This window comes from Triturus cristatus, chromosome 11 (assembly GCF_964204655.1).
Source record: "Triturus cristatus chromosome 11, aTriCri1.1, whole genome shotgun sequence".
NCBI classification, from domain to species: domain Eukaryota; kingdom Metazoa; phylum Chordata; class Amphibia; order Caudata; family Salamandridae; genus Triturus; species Triturus cristatus.
Genome location: NC_140594.1, coordinates 361,673,835 through 361,692,837, shown reverse-complemented (window position 1 = coordinate 361,692,837; position 19,003 = coordinate 361,673,835). Strand labels below are relative to the sequence as shown.

Here is a 19,003-nt window from a genome sequence, read left to right as displayed (position 1 = left end):
TTCAAAACAGCACTAAACGTTCTTTCACTAGCGTCTGTAAGTATTATGCAAGGCAACCATGGGACAAAGGTCTTTTAAAACTGTGAGGATGAAAGAGTAACTTTTAGATCCTCAAATTCCTTGTGGCACTGTATCATCCAAGCAAATTGGACTCCTTTTTTAGAAGACTCCTAATGGCTACATTGCAACTTGAATAATTGGCAACAAATCTGGAATAAAACTCCACCATTCCAAGAAATGTTTGTACCTCTTCTTTGTTGGAAGGCTGGGGCAGCTTAGATATTGTGCTGATGAGTTCAGACTTGGTTTTAACACCCTCGCTAGAGATAACCTGTCCCAAATGCGTTAGTTTTCCCAAACGTACACTTGTTAATCTTGAGAGTTATGCCCCTTTGCATGAATATGTGAAGCATTTCCTTGACCCTGTTGACATGATCATGAAGATTGTCACTGAAAATTAACACATTATCCTGAAAGAATTTCACCCCTACCATCCCCTTCAACAAACTGGTCATGAGCCTCAGAAACACAGACACTGCAGAACAGAGCCTATACGGCATTCTTTTGAAGCAGAACACGCCGAATGGTGTAATAAAGGCAGCTCCGTTTTTCAAATCTTCACTCAATTGGACCTGATGATAGGCAGACATCAAGTCAAGTGTGGTGAAATACTTGGTGGTGTCCATCAGAGGCACCAGTTATTGTAGCTTTTAAGGCCTCTGGGGAAATTCAACTTTGGGCTGATTTCTGGCATCTCAACAGGGAGGTGATATGAAGACAAATTTCTCCTGCCTATCTTAATGGAGATGGTGACACTAATGGGCAACATTATCCTCGTCCCCAATGTGAGGTCATTGATCTCCTATAAAAATATCCACACAGTGTAGTAATAAAACAAAGTTTGTTGCTCAGAAGAAACTCCAGCCACAGTCTGTGACAGATCTCCCAGATAACTACCTTCCACAGTCTCCGCTTCAACAGTAAACATTCCACTTCGAACTCTCACAAGAGTTTGTCATGGAAACTGCAGTGACCAATTGAGTCACACAGCACAGTAAAAACATAAATTAAATAGATATTTACACATTTCAGTCAGTCAAAAAAGCTTTATTATCGGCTAAAAACCATAAAAGCACATATTTACAAAGATTAAAATAAAACATACCAATATCCCACAATGCAATATATTCATGATGAAGAGGTATACTCCTAAAATAGTTTTTAAGTGCAAGTATAAAACCAGGAAATAATCTTATGCAATTTAAAACATAACAGATAAAAGAGTAAAATCAATCCCTACACAAGTTAATATCAGGGAATCCCTGTGATATGCTGGGTCTGTGGTAACGCAGGTGTAACAGATAATTGTTTTTTAATTTTTGCGCCTCTGGCGCACCACATGGCCCAGAGGTATCTAGAGGTCGCAAAGACAATCAGGGGGGTGGTGTCGTATTTAAATATTCTAAATGCTTCCCTGTAATCCCTGAGACCCAGTGACTTACAAAGCTGGACAATCCATTTAGCTCTAGCCCTGGTGTAAAGAGGGCAGAAGAGAAGAACGTGCAGATCCGTCTCTTCACAACCATCACATCCCGGACATGAGCTAGAAGCGTGTGAAGCGATGACCACTTGTTTGTCACTGCCCTCAGTGGGAGTGTCCCATGTCTAAATTGGACATAAAGTTTCTTTGCCAGTGAGGACTGGATGTCATCCAAGAATTTCTCAAAGCGGTAAGTATCCTTCACCTCCAGAAATCTATTGGTCAACTTGCCCTGGGATGGACTAGAACATACAAGATCCATTCGATATTGATTGAGTAAGTTGACCAACACCCTTTTAGGCATCAAAGAACATGTCTGCTCCGGGGAGAGCCAAATGTCTCCCCTACCCAGTGCATAACAGAGCTGCTTAACATATTTTAGCCAGGGGATTTTCCCTACCCCCCCTTATGGTCATTAAATCCCTTCGGTCATCCCGGTAGCTTAGCAGCTCTGGGGTAGCCCAGAGTCGCCTCCAGTACATCACAGGTCGGTTCGAAATGATCCCCTGTATGGGGGCCCAGACCCAGATCTAACCATAAAGTAATCGGAGGTGTGCTCTGCGGGAGACTCAATAGACGCCTAATAAAGCTATTCTCAGTGATGGACAAGGGGGTGGCGCTAAGGTGGTCCCATAGCTCTACCCCATAGAGCGCCCCGCCTCTCGCCTGGGCCTTGTAAATTTCTAAAGGGGGTCCCAGGGTTTTATGTAAACCCTCTTTATGGACCTTTAAAATACCACCAGAGGATTGGGCCAACTTCATGTTTGCCTTGGCCATCTGCGACCCCCAACCCATCTTATCGTTGAGTGTTACTCCTAAATAGTCAAAGGTGGAGACTCTTTCCAACACCGTGCCATCCAGATGGGGGTGGGGACAATTAGGTGATTTTGCATTAAAGACCATGAATTTGGTTTTGGAGAGGTTGATCTCCAAATTTCTTGTCTTGCAAAAAAAGCAGAACGCCTCCAGTGTTCGCTGAATACCCATAGAGGATTTTGATAACAAAAGGGTGTCATCAGTGAACATCAGGGCTGGTATCTTACGGGCTGCTAAGCTAGGAGAATCTAAATCCCTCGCCCCCAAAAGATGGTCAATTAATCCATTAAGAAACAAAGAGAAGAGAGTAGGGGCCAACACGCACCCCTGCCTCACTCCCCTTTCCACCGGAAAGGGGGCCGAAAGCTCCCCATTTCTCCCATACCTCACCCTCGCAAAGGTGCCTTGATGTAGACGTTTGAACAATTGGCACAGGTATGCTGGGGCACCCATCTCCATCAGTATGGCCCAGAGCTTATCTCTCTGTACCAAATCAAATGCAGATCGAAGATCTACAAAGATCAAGTACAGGCTACCAGCCCCCAGAGTCACCGTCTTCCAATAGACCAATTGAAGTCTAAACAGTTGGTCGATGGTAGAGACCTTAGCACGAAAGCCCGCTTGGAGGGAGGTCAAGATGTGTTGATCGTCCATCCAGCACTGCAACCTCGTTAGTAAAAGGCGGGCAAACAGTTTCTGCAAGACATCAATGAGGCTAATGGGACGGTAATTAGCCGGATCAAGTGGGGATACCTTTTTATAGATGGGAATGATCTCGGCCCCCAACCAAGTTCGGGGAATTTCCATGCCATGTAAGATGGCATTAAAATATAACCAGATCTAGGGAACCCAAATCTTCTGCTCACTCAGAAATAGATCTCCTGGGATTCTATCCAATCCCGGAGCCTTCCCAGAAGACAAACTTTTAAGGGCCGCCTTAATTTCCTGCATAGAACAAGATTGACAATCGGAGTCCTTCACTTCCGATAATACTACAGGGGGTGTGCACTTTGCGGGGAGACCTAGTTCTACAGAGTAAACGATGTCAGTGTGGTAGTACAAGGGCTTAAAGTGGGGCTATCCAAACCTCTTCGCTCAGATTGGGTGATATAGCGGGCGTCCCTTCTGACGAGCCTGATCTCACAAGGTTCCAAAACACGCCATAGTCGCGCCTGTCCAAGGCTTCTTTTATACTTGCCCATCTTAGGGCCTCCCATTCCGACTTGGCCTCAGCGATTATACTTTTATAAGCAGTTCTGGCCACTCTAATACTCTGCACAGAACCGATTTTAACCTCGCTAACAAGTGCACATTTCGCCTCCCTACAAGCTTTATTAAACCACTGGACCTGTTTTTTTTGTTTGTGTCCTATTATTCACTGTGGTATAAAAATAATCGGCCATATTGGCGATTAGGTTAGTGTGAATAAAGTTCAGTGCTTGAAAGTAAGAAAGATCATAATTCACAGCTGGAAGTTCAAAGGCCTCTTCTAGGGAGCGAGCTACATGTAAATATAGCTCGCAATTTTTTCGGGTGCTAGCACAAACTTGGCCCACCTAATGCATCTGCCGCCCGCTACTGAGATTAAGTTCCTGTCAACACGGATCTCCAACTCCCCTGATCCATGTGGGTGACCCAGTGTGTGTTTTAGTTCTAAAGACAAAAGATTGTGGTCACTATCTACCCTTTGAATTACACAAAAAGCCCTCATTTGAGACCAGAATTCTACATTGACCATAATGGAGTCAATAGTAGTGCTTTTCCCCACTCAATTGAATGTAAAATTCCCTGGAACATCAGGAGAGAATCTGCCATTGCAGGCTCTAAGAGAGTGGGTTACTAGAAGTTTATTAATCTGTATGGCCACTGGCATTAAGCGCATGGCTGGGTACATAGAACACTCCTGGATATGCCAGGTGGAATCCTCCTCTAAGGTTACAGAGGGGATCCCCACAAGAGGTTCGAAGTGACAGTTAAAGTCACCCCCAATAATTCTATGTGTTGATGGTGAAGAAAATGAAAGAAGTTCGTCAAGAGCCTCTAACATGGATAACCCCAGCTCGTGGGGGGTAAGACACAAATATATGTTAGCAACCATCACCTTTGAGCCATCCATAAATTTAAGGACGATAGAGAGAATGTCCGGGGAATGAGAATCTATTACTTTCACTGTACACCCCAGGTGCGTAGATACCCAGATGCACAGTCCCCCCAAAGGTCTTCCTTTAGGTCCCTGTACAGCGGGTATATGGAATGTTGCAAATCCCACCCTTGTGGGGGCAGTCACCATCCAGGTTTCTTGAAACCAGCACAGATCATACTGATCCACCAACTCACCCCATTCTGGGTTGGATAGCTTAGATCTCAGTCCTGCTACATTCCAGGATCCTAATAATGATCTTGGGGGTTCCACCCTATGAGAACTGGGTGAGGTGAAAGAGGGCATATTGATAGGAGTCCCTGCAGAATTGTCCAGTTCCAATCCATCTCTTGACAAGCTTGTATCTGCACCTGGGCTTAAGGGGATTATTCTCAGACCTACTTCCTTAACCCCAGAAACCTCCACAGTGCACCCAGCTATGTTGGAATTCGTTTTTTTAGACCCCAAAGAGTGAAATAGTCAATCTACATTATTCAAGGCACTAAATCCATTGACTGTGGGTATATTAAATTCCCCCTCCAGGCCACCTTGATGGAAATGAGTTGGTTCAAGTCCCCCTGTTACTAATTCCCGAGAGTAGAAGTACCCCAAAGGAAGTGGAATAATTGCACCCATTTGACAGGGCCCTCCCCAATCAAGGATGTGCTTGACTACTCCAGGATCCCTAAAATCAACAATCACGCACTCCCCTCCAATATATTTTGGTTTGGTCCCCAGCCAGGTAACTCTTCTAACAAATAGTATTTCACCCATATCCGATCTCATTAGTGGTCTGTCTGTTTAACCACGAAGTGATTTTATTCTTCAGCGCGGTGTATGTTTCGCCTCGTTCGCCCAACAGCGGAGGGACACCGGTTAATACCACCACGTACGGAGAAGCCTCGGGTGGTAACTAGGGGAGAAATAATGATTGTCAATTTTCATTTTTGGAAAAATTCATGTTGGGCTTTTGAGTCGCCGGACCCCCCTCCGGCTGCTGCTTACTGATGGATTCTTGGAATATGGGTGGGTCTAGAGTGGGAAGAGTAACTTTATCAGGGTGCACCCTGGGACGGGTGTCAGGGCCGGGACCAATGTTAGGGGTGCGTCTACACGTGTTCATTGATACCGATCCTTGTGCCTGGACGTCAGATCGAGACCCTTCATTAGGTCTAGGGCCCTGAACCACCTGGTCAATGTTACCTGGAGCCAATGTCGAGAGTTATTCCCAGTGCGTATGGGCAACTGTTCACCCCCATGACTCTTATTGTCAATCAATGAGACCACTTTATCAATTCTACTCATCAAGATTTTAAACTGAGATTTGATAAGCTGTTCCATTTGGGCCTGAAGATCGATTAATAAGTGAGTGGCCCAGACCGGGGGTGCTAAAGTGGAGAAAGGGGTGCCTAAATCATCCTGAGAGGTGTGTTGGGCAGATGTGTTAGTCTTCGATGTTTTTTTTTTTTCATTTTTAATTTCTTATTTCTGGGGCGGTGCTTAGGTGCCTTTTTAATCCCCTTAGGAGCTGTCTCAGTGACCAATTTAGTAGGATAGCTAACCTCTTGCACTACCTGTGCGCGAGGAAGCTCAGCAAAGGAGGAAGCTAACTGAGTCAGGTGAATTACAAGTGGCTAAAGATATATTTCCAAACAGCAAAAGGGGGGGTATAGCTGGAGTAAGGGAAAGGCGTCTTTCGGTGTTCTCAATAGCCGATGCTACCACCCCTATTGTTTTTTGTAGCATTTTATCTATAGCAGTTAAACTCGGGACTGGGGGTATTAGGGCTGCTTTTTATCGTGTGAGAGGGCGAGAGGTTGGAGGATTTGTTTTGCCCATGATGCAACACGTGCAATGCTTAATCGTTTAGGATAGTAGTATCTCAGTACTTCACAATTTGCAATGGGTAAAGGTCTTTAAGAAGTTAACAATAACACCATTAAAAATGCTGTAACAGTGATTTGTATGAAATAATCACTTTAAAGCCTAACTTTGACTGAACGACATATTAAAAATTACCAAAAAACAGTCCAAGTCCGAATGCGGTATGTCCTGCTTAGAGGGATGGCCCGGCCTGGCCTCCTTTGGCCCCTGACGGCCACAGACGGCCCGCCCTTTGCTTAGCCCGGCGCACACCCGCGCTGCGGGGCACCGGCTCTGCTTTGATGCAGCCCTGGCGCTGCCTGGTGACGCTGGTATCAAGTGCCTGGGCTGGGGCTGCTAGGGAATGAAGTCTTCGTTGGCCGTTTCCCTCACGGCGGGCGAAAAACAGTCTATGGCGCATCCAGAATCAGCAACAATCTTTTTTTTGTCCTTTTGATGATGCTGTTCAGAATCTCATATCAGTAGTTTCAACAATCCACCCCATAAAAGCTCCACCTTTTCCTCGTCCTCCGATTCTGCCACCTCATGTGCCTTGGGTATACTCAGAAGCCCTACTGTGAAGGCAGCTTGAGCCAGCCGTCTCTGGTCAGCCCAAACCTCGAATTGTTGCCATCTCCTCTCTGTGTTATTGATACTGTCACGGGAAACTCCAGGCGCCTGTAATGGGTCTTATGACCGAGCTACAGCCCCTGATGTCTTTGCGTCCCAGGTTAGTGATGCAGCACCCTTGGCTGTGTTCAGCTGCTCCCGCGCCGCTTTGCCTGCCAGCCGCTAGGTTTTGCGTGGGCGCGCTCTGACCAATACCTCTCTGATGCCCGGCCGCAGTCCGTAACTGCGGGGGTGTGTTCCCAGCTTCTTCGTGCCTCCGAAGCACCAGCCTCCCAACTGCAGGTCCCAGCCCAGGTGCTCACCCACCGCTGCTCTGCTCTGTAGTCTTTGTGGTTATTCGTCTCTGCAATCGAGTCCAGGCCACTCGTCCTCGGTGCGGTCTGGAAGCGGCACGGAGCCTTCCCTGGGTTGCCTCACACTGCCATCTTGGGTGAGGAAGCTGCCGTCAGTTCCTCCACCATCTGCGCTCTGTCTTCTATGCTGCTTCCAAGGGCAGGAACCAGGAACAGCTGGATTTGTAAACTATTCGATAAATCGGAGGGAGCAGATGGCGGAATGATATTCATGTGAAGTCGCGAAGCACTCGCTTCTCAGGCTATGCAGGGGAACTCAGACAGGTAAGGAACTGGTGACTTCTTCCCGCGGAAGAGCCCGGTATGGCCCGGGGCCAGAGCACTGCCGCGCTACACCCTCACGCTCGCGACGGCTACGAGTGATGAGTACATTACCTCACATGCAGGTTGAAAGGACAAAGACCAGTTGTCATTAAGCTCATGAATTAAGGGTGTGCCAAAATACTGCATCATATGTTCACGACACAGTAGCACATGAGGGAGTGCTATTACTATTTTGCCGGTTTGCAGAACATCCATTGTATAGCAGCAAAAATAGACCCAGGATCTCGAAAATCAGAAGCAGGACAAGTGGGAAGCCTTCAAACATGCTGGAAACCACGCTGTGTATGAAAGATGGAATTACTCTTAAGGTAGTCTGGAAGGTGCTTACAAACGCAGACCCAATCACTCCGAAATTTTGTGGGAGGTTAGTGGTACCTACGCTCTGTAAAATGGGACAAACTCCTTCTTGCATACAGTGTTCTCTCGATCCAGATCCCTGACCTCTGGAATCCAGCCAGGAGTTTCTGATTGAGCCTTCCCCTCTGTAGTGGCAGAATGTTTCTGGAGCTCGTCGATTTGTTTGTCCCAGACGTTTTTCAGTTCCTGTACTGATATCAAAAGGTGTTTCCGCTGCCATTGTACTTGGATTTTCAAGGTCTGGAACCCTCATCTTGACCCTGAAAAGGACCTCCTAGAAAGCCTGACCACTCAAGGATCTTCTTGGCAAATTATTTAAAGCTGTCTGTACCCCATACAGGTGGTAGATCCAGCTACGGCCTGAACCTTATACTCTGGGTATTAAAGACTGCTTTAAGTCACGATTTTTCCTCACCACAATCGCATTTCCCTCAGGATGATAGGAAGAGGAATAGTGCATAGCCGCACCCAGGGTACTCCTGGAATCCCGGTAGGCCTTGGAGGCAAATGCTGGGCCCTGGTCCGGGTGCAATGAGGCTGCTGCATATGTCCAGATGAAGTCCTTTATAACAGTTAAAGTTTCAGCCGAACGCTGTGGCCATACCCATAGGAATTGAGAACAGTAATCCACTGCTAACGGAATGTATTTATATTAGTCATCACTGGGTAATGGCCCACAATGTTGCAGATAAATGCAGATCATAGGCTTGTTAAATATTAGTAGAGGTGTCTGCAGTAGTCGTGCCGTGGTAGAAACTTTTATTTGTTGACAAAAGTCACATTTAAAGCAATAGTCCTTAGTCTGTTTGTATAGACCTGGCCGCCAATAGAGTTGTAGCCACCACTCCTGCATGATCAGATGCAAGACCCTCATGTGCTGCCATGATTATTTCTGGCCTGCGGTCTGAATTTGGTATTAATCTATCTCCCACTCCAGGGAGACGAGCAAACTGAATGTTTTGCACACTTAGTAGGTAGGAGTATTTTGCTGGAAATAATTTTGGTAAGGGGGTGCCACAGCGCAAAGCTGTGATGCTGTCTTCATCTATCCTCGTGCTGGAACTAGTCACTGTAGCTATGACAGCAGTTTGCATTGCTGCCTTTGCGGCTTTATCAGCCAATGAATTTCCTGCAGCATTTAGTCCTACACGTTGGCAACTCAGTGTATGTATAACATGAGATTTGCCACCTTTCCCCAAAGCAACTTGTTTATAGTATTAACTTTTGAGTCTCTGAATCCATTTTGGCTCCAATAGTGTAAGTACTCATAAGACTGAACACAATAATATGTATCGTACATTATAAGTGTGGGGAATTCCGGATCCGTATTCTCTAGTGCCAGAATTAGAGCTTTCCGTTCAGCCAGCTGTGCCGTGAAATCATCTTGTGACTGCATGAACATTTTTAGAGTTTGGAATTATCCATCTCTCATTTTACCCTTTACCACTGCGCAAGCGGTGCAGTATTGGTGTTTTCTTCCGATTACAGGCTGGGCAAAACCATCAGTGTAGACTATAAAGTCATACTGGCATTATTTCACTGAGCAGAAGGTATTCTTGTTCATATTGAAGGTACCTTTGTGTTTGTAGTGTAAAGTCAAATATGTAGTCTCCATCTGTTGTTTTTATTGACTAGACCCACAGTATCCATCTAGGAGGTAAGGGTTTCGGGTTGGGAGCGCTGGTCTTTGTGACAGCCTGTAAGGCTGGAATGGTAGTCACAACACTTATTAGTTTTCCCAGCCAATGATCTTTCTCTCACAACAGCAGTCTGAATTGGTATCAGAATTTTTTCTGTTGGTGCATAATGCATCTCTGCACCGGAGTATAAATGCGATTTCCATGCAATTTGCATAATGCCACCTTCATTGAATGAGCCGTGTATCCGGTGGTCCCCGCAATTACGCAGATTACCAAATTTGATGTGTTTACACATGTGTGCGCAAGTGTTTTGCTGTTAGCATGTCCGTCTGTACTGCATGCAAAATCTGTGTATATTTTGATGTCCAATGTGTGCTTGAAAAGCCTGGATGGATCGGGTCATAAAACAGTTTTAAGGGTTGTGCATAATATGGTATGCATGTTCTAGCAAAATTTAGGAAACTCAATTATGACTGGGATTTTTTTTATTGTGTTTGGTGGGTGTAAGAGCGCACACTTCTCAAGGAAGTATCGCTAAGCTTTTGTTTTCGTCTGACAACTCGTATCTTAAGAAAAGGACACTAAGATAGGCAATTTTTTATAATTGAATTTGTTATCCATGTGAGCAAATCCCAGAATTATGCAATCTACTTTGGCCAGGTGTGTTTGTAAGCCATCATCCGTAAGATATATGTCATCAACACAGGACAATGCTTCATTAACAAAGTTCTGCACCAGCTCTGCTATACAGGCAGAGCAGAAGCCTGGGCTAACAACAAAATTATTATGTTTTGGCCGACAGACATTTGAAATGTCTAATGTGGTTTTCTATTTTGTGGGCACTAAATTATTCATTAGTGCAGCACCGGGCGTGTTTTGTACTACAAATGTGCGTGTGGCACTGTTTAAATGTCTATAGTCTAAGTCTAATCTATATGAATGATCTGGTTTAATTACTGGAAACAAAGGATTGTTCATTGGGGAAATTAATGTTTCAATTACACCTTGATCTTCAAGTTGTGTGAGAATTTCTCTAGCCTGTTGGTTAGCCTCCTGTTTAATGGGGTATTTTGGTTTCACTTGTGAGCTTGGCCTTATGGGCATAATATGGTAGGGTGATCTGTCATCCAGCCCATGTGATTGCGGTATAAGTTATAATTCCAGGGCTTGTGCAAGGGTCCACTCCTTGGCATATGTATGTTTAAAAAAATAAAAAAAAGATGTAATTTATCAATGTAAACAGCAGTACACCAATATTGCCAGTTAACAATAGGAGAGGGTAGAAAAGGGAGAGAGGGAGAGAGGGAAATCGAGCCGCCGGTTCAGGAAAACAGAATAGGGCGCGGACGGCGTCAGAAGATGCCTGTTAGCTGCGGACGCAGCACTTGATGCGGCAAGACGTGGTGTCCCGAATCAGACTGCTCTGGCGTGCCTGCCACTGTAGACATGCTGTGCTATGCCACAGGAGTAGCCCAAGGTCTCAGTTGTTCTCACAGACACCAGGGGGGATCACGCTCCCAGGTCACATCAGCCAGGTCTGGGTCATATTGCAGAGCTGTGCATGTGATTTTCAGTGTCAGGTACCCCTAAACACGGCCGGATAGTGAACGGATAGATAGTTCGTCCAACAGAGCCCTCAAAAGAGCGGCTATCTTGCAGATGGCAAGACCATGCCCCAGCATATGTATGTTTAACTGATTTTGGAACAAGGTCATAGAAAGATGGTAATATTACACTTTCCCCTCGCGTCCTTGTCGAACAAACTCAGGTGACCAATCCTTTTCAGCCAAGACAATGTCATAAACAAATGATAGGTGCTCCCAAAAGCGAATGTTAGTAGTGCAAGGTATATCACTCTCCATTTGGAGTTGTAGTTCATACTACTCACTTGGAATGCTAAGTCTCTGGTCCAGTGTTTCCACCAGGACTTACTCACTAGTTGCTACTGCCACCAGACTTTCTTGAAGATTCCGGTGAATTATTGTGACTTCTGCTGTGCTGTCTAACAGAGTCTGAGCCCCTCCCCGTTCAGAAGCAGGCCTCAATATTTTTGGCATGTTCAACTTTTATCCCAGCCACTTACTATATATTTAATTGAGTCTTTAGTTGAGGTTGTTTGTCCAATCAGGGGGATTATAAGGGCACAACTCACCTGGGAGGGTCTCAAGGCGCTGGCCATTGGGGGGGGGGGGGGGCGGGTTAGCAGATTCGATTCAGTCGAAGAGCCAGGTCTTCAGAGCCTTCCTGAAGGTGTTCAGGGAGGAGGCACGTCTGATGTCGGTGTGGAGCTCATTCCAGGTCTTGGCCGCGATGGAGGAGGAGGATCTTCCCCCTGCTCTGGCTCTTCGGATGCACTTGGCTTTGGGCGAGGAAGAGGTTGGTGGAGCAGAGGTTTCGTTTGGGTATGTGGAGGGTGACTCTGTTGTTGAGGTATTGGGGTCCGGTGTTGTGTAGGCATTTGTAGGCATAGGTGAGTATTTTGAAGACGACTCTTTTGTCGACGGGGAGCCAGTGGAGCTTGCGTAGGTGTTGGCTGATGTGTTCATGTCGGGGGATCCCGAGGATGAGTCTGGCGGTGGTGTTCTGTATAGTCTGAAGCTTGCGGAGTAGAGAATTGTTGATGCCGGTGTAGAGGGCATTTTCATAGTCCAGTCTGCTGATGATGAGGGCATGGTCTTCCTTGCCTCGGGGGGGGGGGGGGCGGCACTTGAAGGTCTTACGGAGGATGCGGAGGGTGTTGAAGCACCTGGCAATTAATGGAGAGGGAGGAGTCGAGCATGATGCCTAGGTTCTTGGCGTAGACTGTGTGGGTGTGGGGGGGTGCTGAGGGCGGTGGGCCTACAGGAGTTATTCCATGCTGAGGGGGCGGTTCTGGGGACGAGGACTTCTGTCTTCTCTGAGTTAAATTTAAGGCAGCTGGTGCTCATCCATGTTGCGACGTCCTGCATTCCTTCCTGGAAGTGGAGTTTGGTGGTGTTGGGTCCTTGGTGAGGGAGAGAATAAGCTGGGTGTCGTCGGCATAGGAGATTAGGCTGAAGCTGTGCTGTCGGACGATGACGGCGAGGGGAGCCATGTAGATGTTAAAGAGGGTAGGGCTGAGTGATGATCCATGAGAGACTCCGCAGTTCATTTCTGTTGGTTGGGAGAGAAAGGGTGGTAGTCTGATCCTTTGGCTCCTGCCAGTGAGGAAAATCTGATCCAGTCGATCGCGGTGCCTTGTATGCTGGCGTTGTGTAGTCTTGCTGCTAGCGTGTGGTGGGAGACTGTGTCGAAGGCTGCCAACAGGTCAAGTAGGATCAGGGCTGCAGTGTGGCCTTGGTCAAGGAGGGTGCGGATGTCATAGGTGGTGGTGAGTAGGGCTGTCTCGGTGTTGTAGTTGCTTTGGACTCCGGATTGGGAAGGATCAAGGACAGCGTTTTCTTCGATAAACCTTGTCAGCTCTGCGTTGACGGTCTTCTCAGCCATTTTTGCTGCGAAAGGGAAGAGCGAGATGAGGGCTTTTTGAGCAGAGGCTTGACTTTTGCGTGTTTCCAGTGGTAGGGGAAGGAGGTCTCGAACGTGGTGTTGATGGTCCGTTGTAATATGCGTGTGATGGTGGTGGCGGCTCTGTGGTATATGTGTGGTGTGCAGGGGTCTGTGGGGGCCCCAGAGTGGATGCCCTTCACCTTAGCGGCGGTCTCCTCGATTATGATTGGAGTCCAAGCGGAGATGGTCTGGCTGGTGTTGCCGCGGGGTGGGGTGACTGCGGGGACGGGTGTGTGGTCATTGAAATTGTTGTAGAGGTTCTTAATCTTCAGGTGGAAGTAGGAGCCGAGCTTGTCGCAGAGGTCCTGGGAGGGGATGATGTCCGTTGATTCACTACGGGGCTTGGTGAATTCCTGGATGACGCTGAAAAGTTCCTTGGAGTTGGCGAGGATTCTGTTGTGGATGAAGGTTCTTTTGGTGGTTCTGATGCGTTGGTGGTAGTCTGTCATGGCTTACTTGTAGGTGGTGTCGTTTTCGTGTGTCTTGGTGTTTCTCCAGTTTTTCTTCAGGTGCGTCTGGCTTCTTGGAGCTCGGTGGTGAAACAGGCAGCTTTCCTGGGGCGGTGTTTGTCAGGGTTGCGCAGCGGGGCAAGCTTGTCTGCACAGCTGGCGATCCAAGTGTGGAGTTCCAAAGCCGCGTGGTTGGTGTCCATTGCGGCGGAGGGGGTGTTGCCGCTGAGGTTGGAGTTGTTGTTCCTCGGTGACTCTGCTCTAGTTCCTACGCGGATGGTGCGAGGCAGCTTCGTGTCGCTTGGGTTTGTTGACGAGGAAGTGAATGCAGTGGTGGTCGGTCCGGGGGGCTGCGTGGTTTGGCTGAAGTCCACGTTGCCGCCTCCGGCTAAGAAGGGGTCGAGAGTGTGTCCTGCATCGCGAGTCGGTGTGGTGACCAGCTGTCTCAGCCCGATGTTGGCAAGGTTGTCGTGGAGGGCTGCGGATTTGGGGTCGCTGAGGTTGTCGAGGTGGAAGTTCAGGTCTCCTATAAGTATGTTGTCCATGGTGGTGATGGCGTGGGGTGCGATGAGGTCCGTGATGGTATCGGTGAAAAGAGCTCGGGGGCCAGGGGTTCTGTAGGCAAGGATGCTGCGGAGAGTGGAGTTAGGGCTGGGCTGGTCTGGTCTGGTCTGGACCTGGAAGTGTAGGTGTTCGGCGGCAGGGAAGTTGTCGTTCGATGTGGTGAGACGCAGGGAGTTTTGTGTGTGATGGCGATGCCTCCACCCGGGTGGCTGGGGCAGTCCTTTCTCTGGATCTTGTACCCATCTGGGATGGAGACATCTATGTCGGGGGCCGAGGTGGCGTTGGTCCAGGTGACGTCGGGTGAGAGCGAGTCATGGAAGTTCCAGATTTCCTCTAAATTGAGTGCACATTGAGGAGGATGCATCTGAGGGCGTAGGTGGTATTGGTATTGGTGGTGTTCGTGCCCGCGGTGGTGGTGAAAGTCTGACGGCAGTTGTAGCAGGAGAGCTGGCCATGGGCCGTGCTCGGCGTGGCTTGCTGGCAGATTTTGTGGCAGCCGGGGTTAAGTGCGAGGAGGGTGAGGCGTCGTAGCAGTGGATGGTGGGAGATCCATGGTTCCTGGCGCTGGTCATGGTCGGGTCACGAACAGGCGCAGACGGGGTTGTCTTTGGCGCGCATTAGGCACGCCAGCGGCTCGACCGCGCAGCGGCCACCATTAACTAGGGAGGGCGGAGGGATGTGCAGCTGGGAGCTGGGAGCGGATATGTAAGGGGCCAAGGGGGTAGAGGCTGCTGCGGGAAACAGGGAGAAAGACAATCCCAAGGATAAAATTAAGCGCCACAAGAAAACAAATGAAATTAAGCACAAGGCACAAAAAACCGAAACCCCAAACAAATGGTCACAAGGCACAAAAAATGATATACCAACAAGGGCACAAAAAAAGAAATACCAACAAAAGGGCACAGGGCACAAAAGCTAACTAAATACCAACAGAATGGGCACAAAGCACAATACCAGAGGCAATGCAGGCGGGTAAGGGCAGAGCAGGCAGAGGCAGGCACGGAGCGGAGCGGCCTCGAACCCTACCAGGAGGAGGGGATCAGAGGATGGACGGCGGAGCTGAGCACTGTGGAGCTGCTGGGGAGAGAGCAGGCCTAAGACCAGAGGTCCTTAGTTCTGCTCCCCCCGCAGCGGCCGCCATTAAGTAGGGAGGGGGGGGGGGTCTGCAGCTGGGAGACGGGAGCGGATACGGTAAGGGGCCGAGGGGGCAGAGGCGGCTGCGGGAAACGAAAGGAGAAAGACAATCCCAAGGATAAAATTAAGCGCCATAAGAAAACTAATGAAAATAAGCACAAGCACAAAATACAAAACGTCACACAAATGGGCACAAGGCACAAAAAACGAAATACCAACAAAAGGGCACAAAAGCAAACTAAATACCAACAGAATGGGCACAAGGCACAATAACAGAGGCAATGCAGGCATGTAAGGGCAGAGCGTGCAGCGGCAGGCACAGAGCAAAGGGGCATCGAACCCTACCAGGAGGAGGGGATCAGAAGATGGACGGCTGAGCAGAGCACAGTGGAGCAGCTGGGGAGAGAGCTTGCCTCAGACCATAAGTCCTCCTTTTTAATGGTGATGTCAGAAGAGCAGTGGAAGTCCTTCTTTCGCTTCACATACTCGTCCAACTTGTGCTCTGATCGCCCTCCTCTCTTTCCGAACGCTTTTCGCATGACTCCTGAAAGGAATGAGATGGACGGGAATCAGTATACTGATACTTATCAGGCTATTTAATTGTAACACGGTTGCGCACATTAGATCGCTTTTCAGGGGACTCCTGTGGAGGAGATCCACCACGTGGTTTGTTTTTTTCTTTATCATTATTTTTATTAACCCAGCGTTTTTTTTTTTTTTAGAAGACTCAGGTGCTTGCTTCAAGTTATCCATTTCAGAATTACTCTTAAGCTGTGGTTTACTAGGTCTGGTTCCCAAATTGTCTCTACCAGTGGATATATAGGTTTCAGCAATAATTTTTGGGTAGTTCTCTCTCTTTTAATGCCAAGGCTGCTGCTTTCCCTTTAATGTTACTTAAAATAATTGAGAAGACTGTTGCATAGTTGCCAATGAGTTTCGTCCCCAAGTCCATGGCGGGGCCTGCCCTTTATTCATTTTGAATCTGTTTTAGTGCCTCTGGCAAAAAAGCAATGGATGGGGCACAGTATTTGCTGATGTGTCTACCATAACACATGGTACACCAATTGGCGCAGTCGTCACTGTGGAAACCATCCCTAATGGCAAACACATTGTGAGAATTCTGTTTTTATCTTGAGGTTCTGTATGGGAAAATACTGCTTCAAGCTGATTTGTAATTTTGTGCAATCCTGAACAGAATTTCCTCCGGTCTGATGGAAACTTTTCCCATTATCAAATTAATAGTATCTGGACAAATTGCTGTCGGTGATAAATGCAGTTGTGCAGCTTGAGCAATTCTCACTCGGTTTATTGTAATTGTTTGCATGACGTATTGTCAAACATCTGTATATCCTAACTATACCTGTATATAGTGTGCGTAGCTCTGGTTGTGTAAGGTTTGCCATGTCTGGGTAATGTGGTGTAACTGGCTAAGACTGGCCATGTTGCTCCTTCATTGCTGAGGCTAACATAGTCTCTTGCAAGTGGTATGGTGCCTTGGAACCAATTTGCATGCTTTGGAAAGTTAATGGAATTTCTAATTCTTCATAAATTGTGTAGTTGGGAACTGTAGCTATGGAATAATTGTGAAAATTTCCTGATTGTACATTTACTGCTGGAAATGTTACGCATGAATAGAATACCCCTGTTCTATACGCTTCATGTGCCTCTACCATGAAGGTAACATATGTACCCGTAAGGGTGATCCCACGTTGTATCATTTGGGTTACTACATGTCTACAGTTTACTGGTATGTTTACTGGTGCTGCATTAGCCATTTTAATTTATGAAATTCAGAGAAGGTACTATAATGGGGTTATCCTTTGAAAGGTTCAAGTAGGAACAACCTACCAACAGAAATAGGGGTTCCCTATTTAGCAGAGGAGGATTTTTCCCTAACACCATGGATGTCTCCTGTTAATTGATAAGTAGAGTCTTTTGGCATAGTTAAGAAAACTACCCGGGAGACCCATTAATTGAGTACCCCAAACTAGAATGTTGGTGGCGCCATGTTGTATGGTTCCTTCTTTCTCAGTAAAACCGTGTGTTTGGTCAACATAAGTGTCATAACTATACGGGACTGAGTCCAAATATACCATCAGAATAAGTTGAGCTAATTCCTGGCTAGCTCACAGTGTGCCATCTGGACCGCTAAAGGCTGCGCCAACATATATTCAGATGTCCCTTCATCAATAGTCCTGAAGAGACCCCACATTGTTTTGAGGGTCGAAATTCCGTCGACATTCAGAAGAAGCGAACCATCACTGTATATAGCTGCTGTTCACATTGAATTATTATGATAAGGGTCGACTTGTACAAACTGTGGAAACCTTGTATTTAATATTCACATTGTCACTTAGGTTTAGGTTCCCTTTGTCACTTGGGACACTATGCACAAATGTTGTTTTGATGTATGTTTACTCCTAACTTTATTGTTTAAAAAATCCATAAAATATACTACTGTAATTGGTGTGTTAGTGGTTCCTTCGCGCTCTGCCATTGTCTAAACCCTCTATATCCCCATTTGTAATAAAGTACAGCAAAATGCCCAGCCAAAGGTAAATATCTACATTTTGGTTGATTGTATTTTGGCTTTCTGAACAAACTCCTCATGGGTTTGCCACGAAAGTAACGTTTCTGTCAAAGGGTCGATTTTGCATTCCCAAAGACTGTTTGCATTGAAGCAAGATCTAAGTAATGCTTAGTTTGGGGGACGTATAATCCATTAATTCATTTTCTCTTCACATTATTGAGCACTCTTGGTACACACTATAGGGCCTGTTCACAAAAGTAGTGAAACTACATTTGGATTGATGTGTTTTGAATCTACAACCGCATATAGTTTGACTGCTTTTTAAAATTCACCACTCCTCACGGAATGCGCATGGAAAGAAGCGTTTTTCTGAACTCATGTGATTTCCTTGCTGGGAATGCATTCCCTCTGTACGAAGTTCTCCCTGGCAGAGATCTCCTCAGAGTGGGAACTGGTTCCCATTTCCCATGGAGAAACCCCTTCCCTCTACACTGCCACCAAATTTGCGGGTGATCCATTCCCAACCTGGAAAATGATTTATGCCAGTCTTAGCCTGGAGGAAAAATACCACCCTTTCCAGACTGAATGGGACTATAATTGGTAGTTTGTGAATGCCCACAGTTTACTTGTTTTTGGCCGTTCCCAAACTGCCAAGGCTAACCATTCCTTAGCCTGCCCTCAATTTTGCCCAATGAGTGGGATTTACTGGTGCGGACATCTCCTCACCTGTAATGGGCGTATACCTTCCAGGAATTCCAGGTGTAACTGAAGTTGGTTCGGTTGTAAACTCAAGTTTACTGCTGAATTTACCAGTGTGAATAAGTCCCAAAGTGTAGCCCATTACAAGAAGTAACCCTGACTCACTAGTGTGTATTCTTCATGTTGGGGACCACTCACTAAACCTGGTCCTAGTTGGTCATCAAGATTGGATTAAATGATGCAACTATCCAGGACTTGTCTGAAAAGCGGCTGATTAACATGCAGCAGACTTATGGCAATAAGCAGCAGACAATATGGCAGTCAACACAGAGTAGGTGTCACAAGGCTTGGCAATGCCTGAGCATTGTACTCTAGTGGAACAGGACCAGCGGATACTACTGTAGAGGACTAAGCTCCTGCAGTAGACGGACCAAAAGGA

At 47.0% G+C, this 19,003-nt stretch overlaps 1 protein-coding gene across 22 annotated transcripts in view; it reads left to right on the top strand.

Moving 5' to 3' along the window:
• The window catches only part of DUSP18 (dual specificity phosphatase 18), a 127,343-nt gene that overhangs the window by 105,618 nt on the left and 2,722 nt on the right, over positions 1-19,003 (top strand). The window lies entirely within an intron of this gene.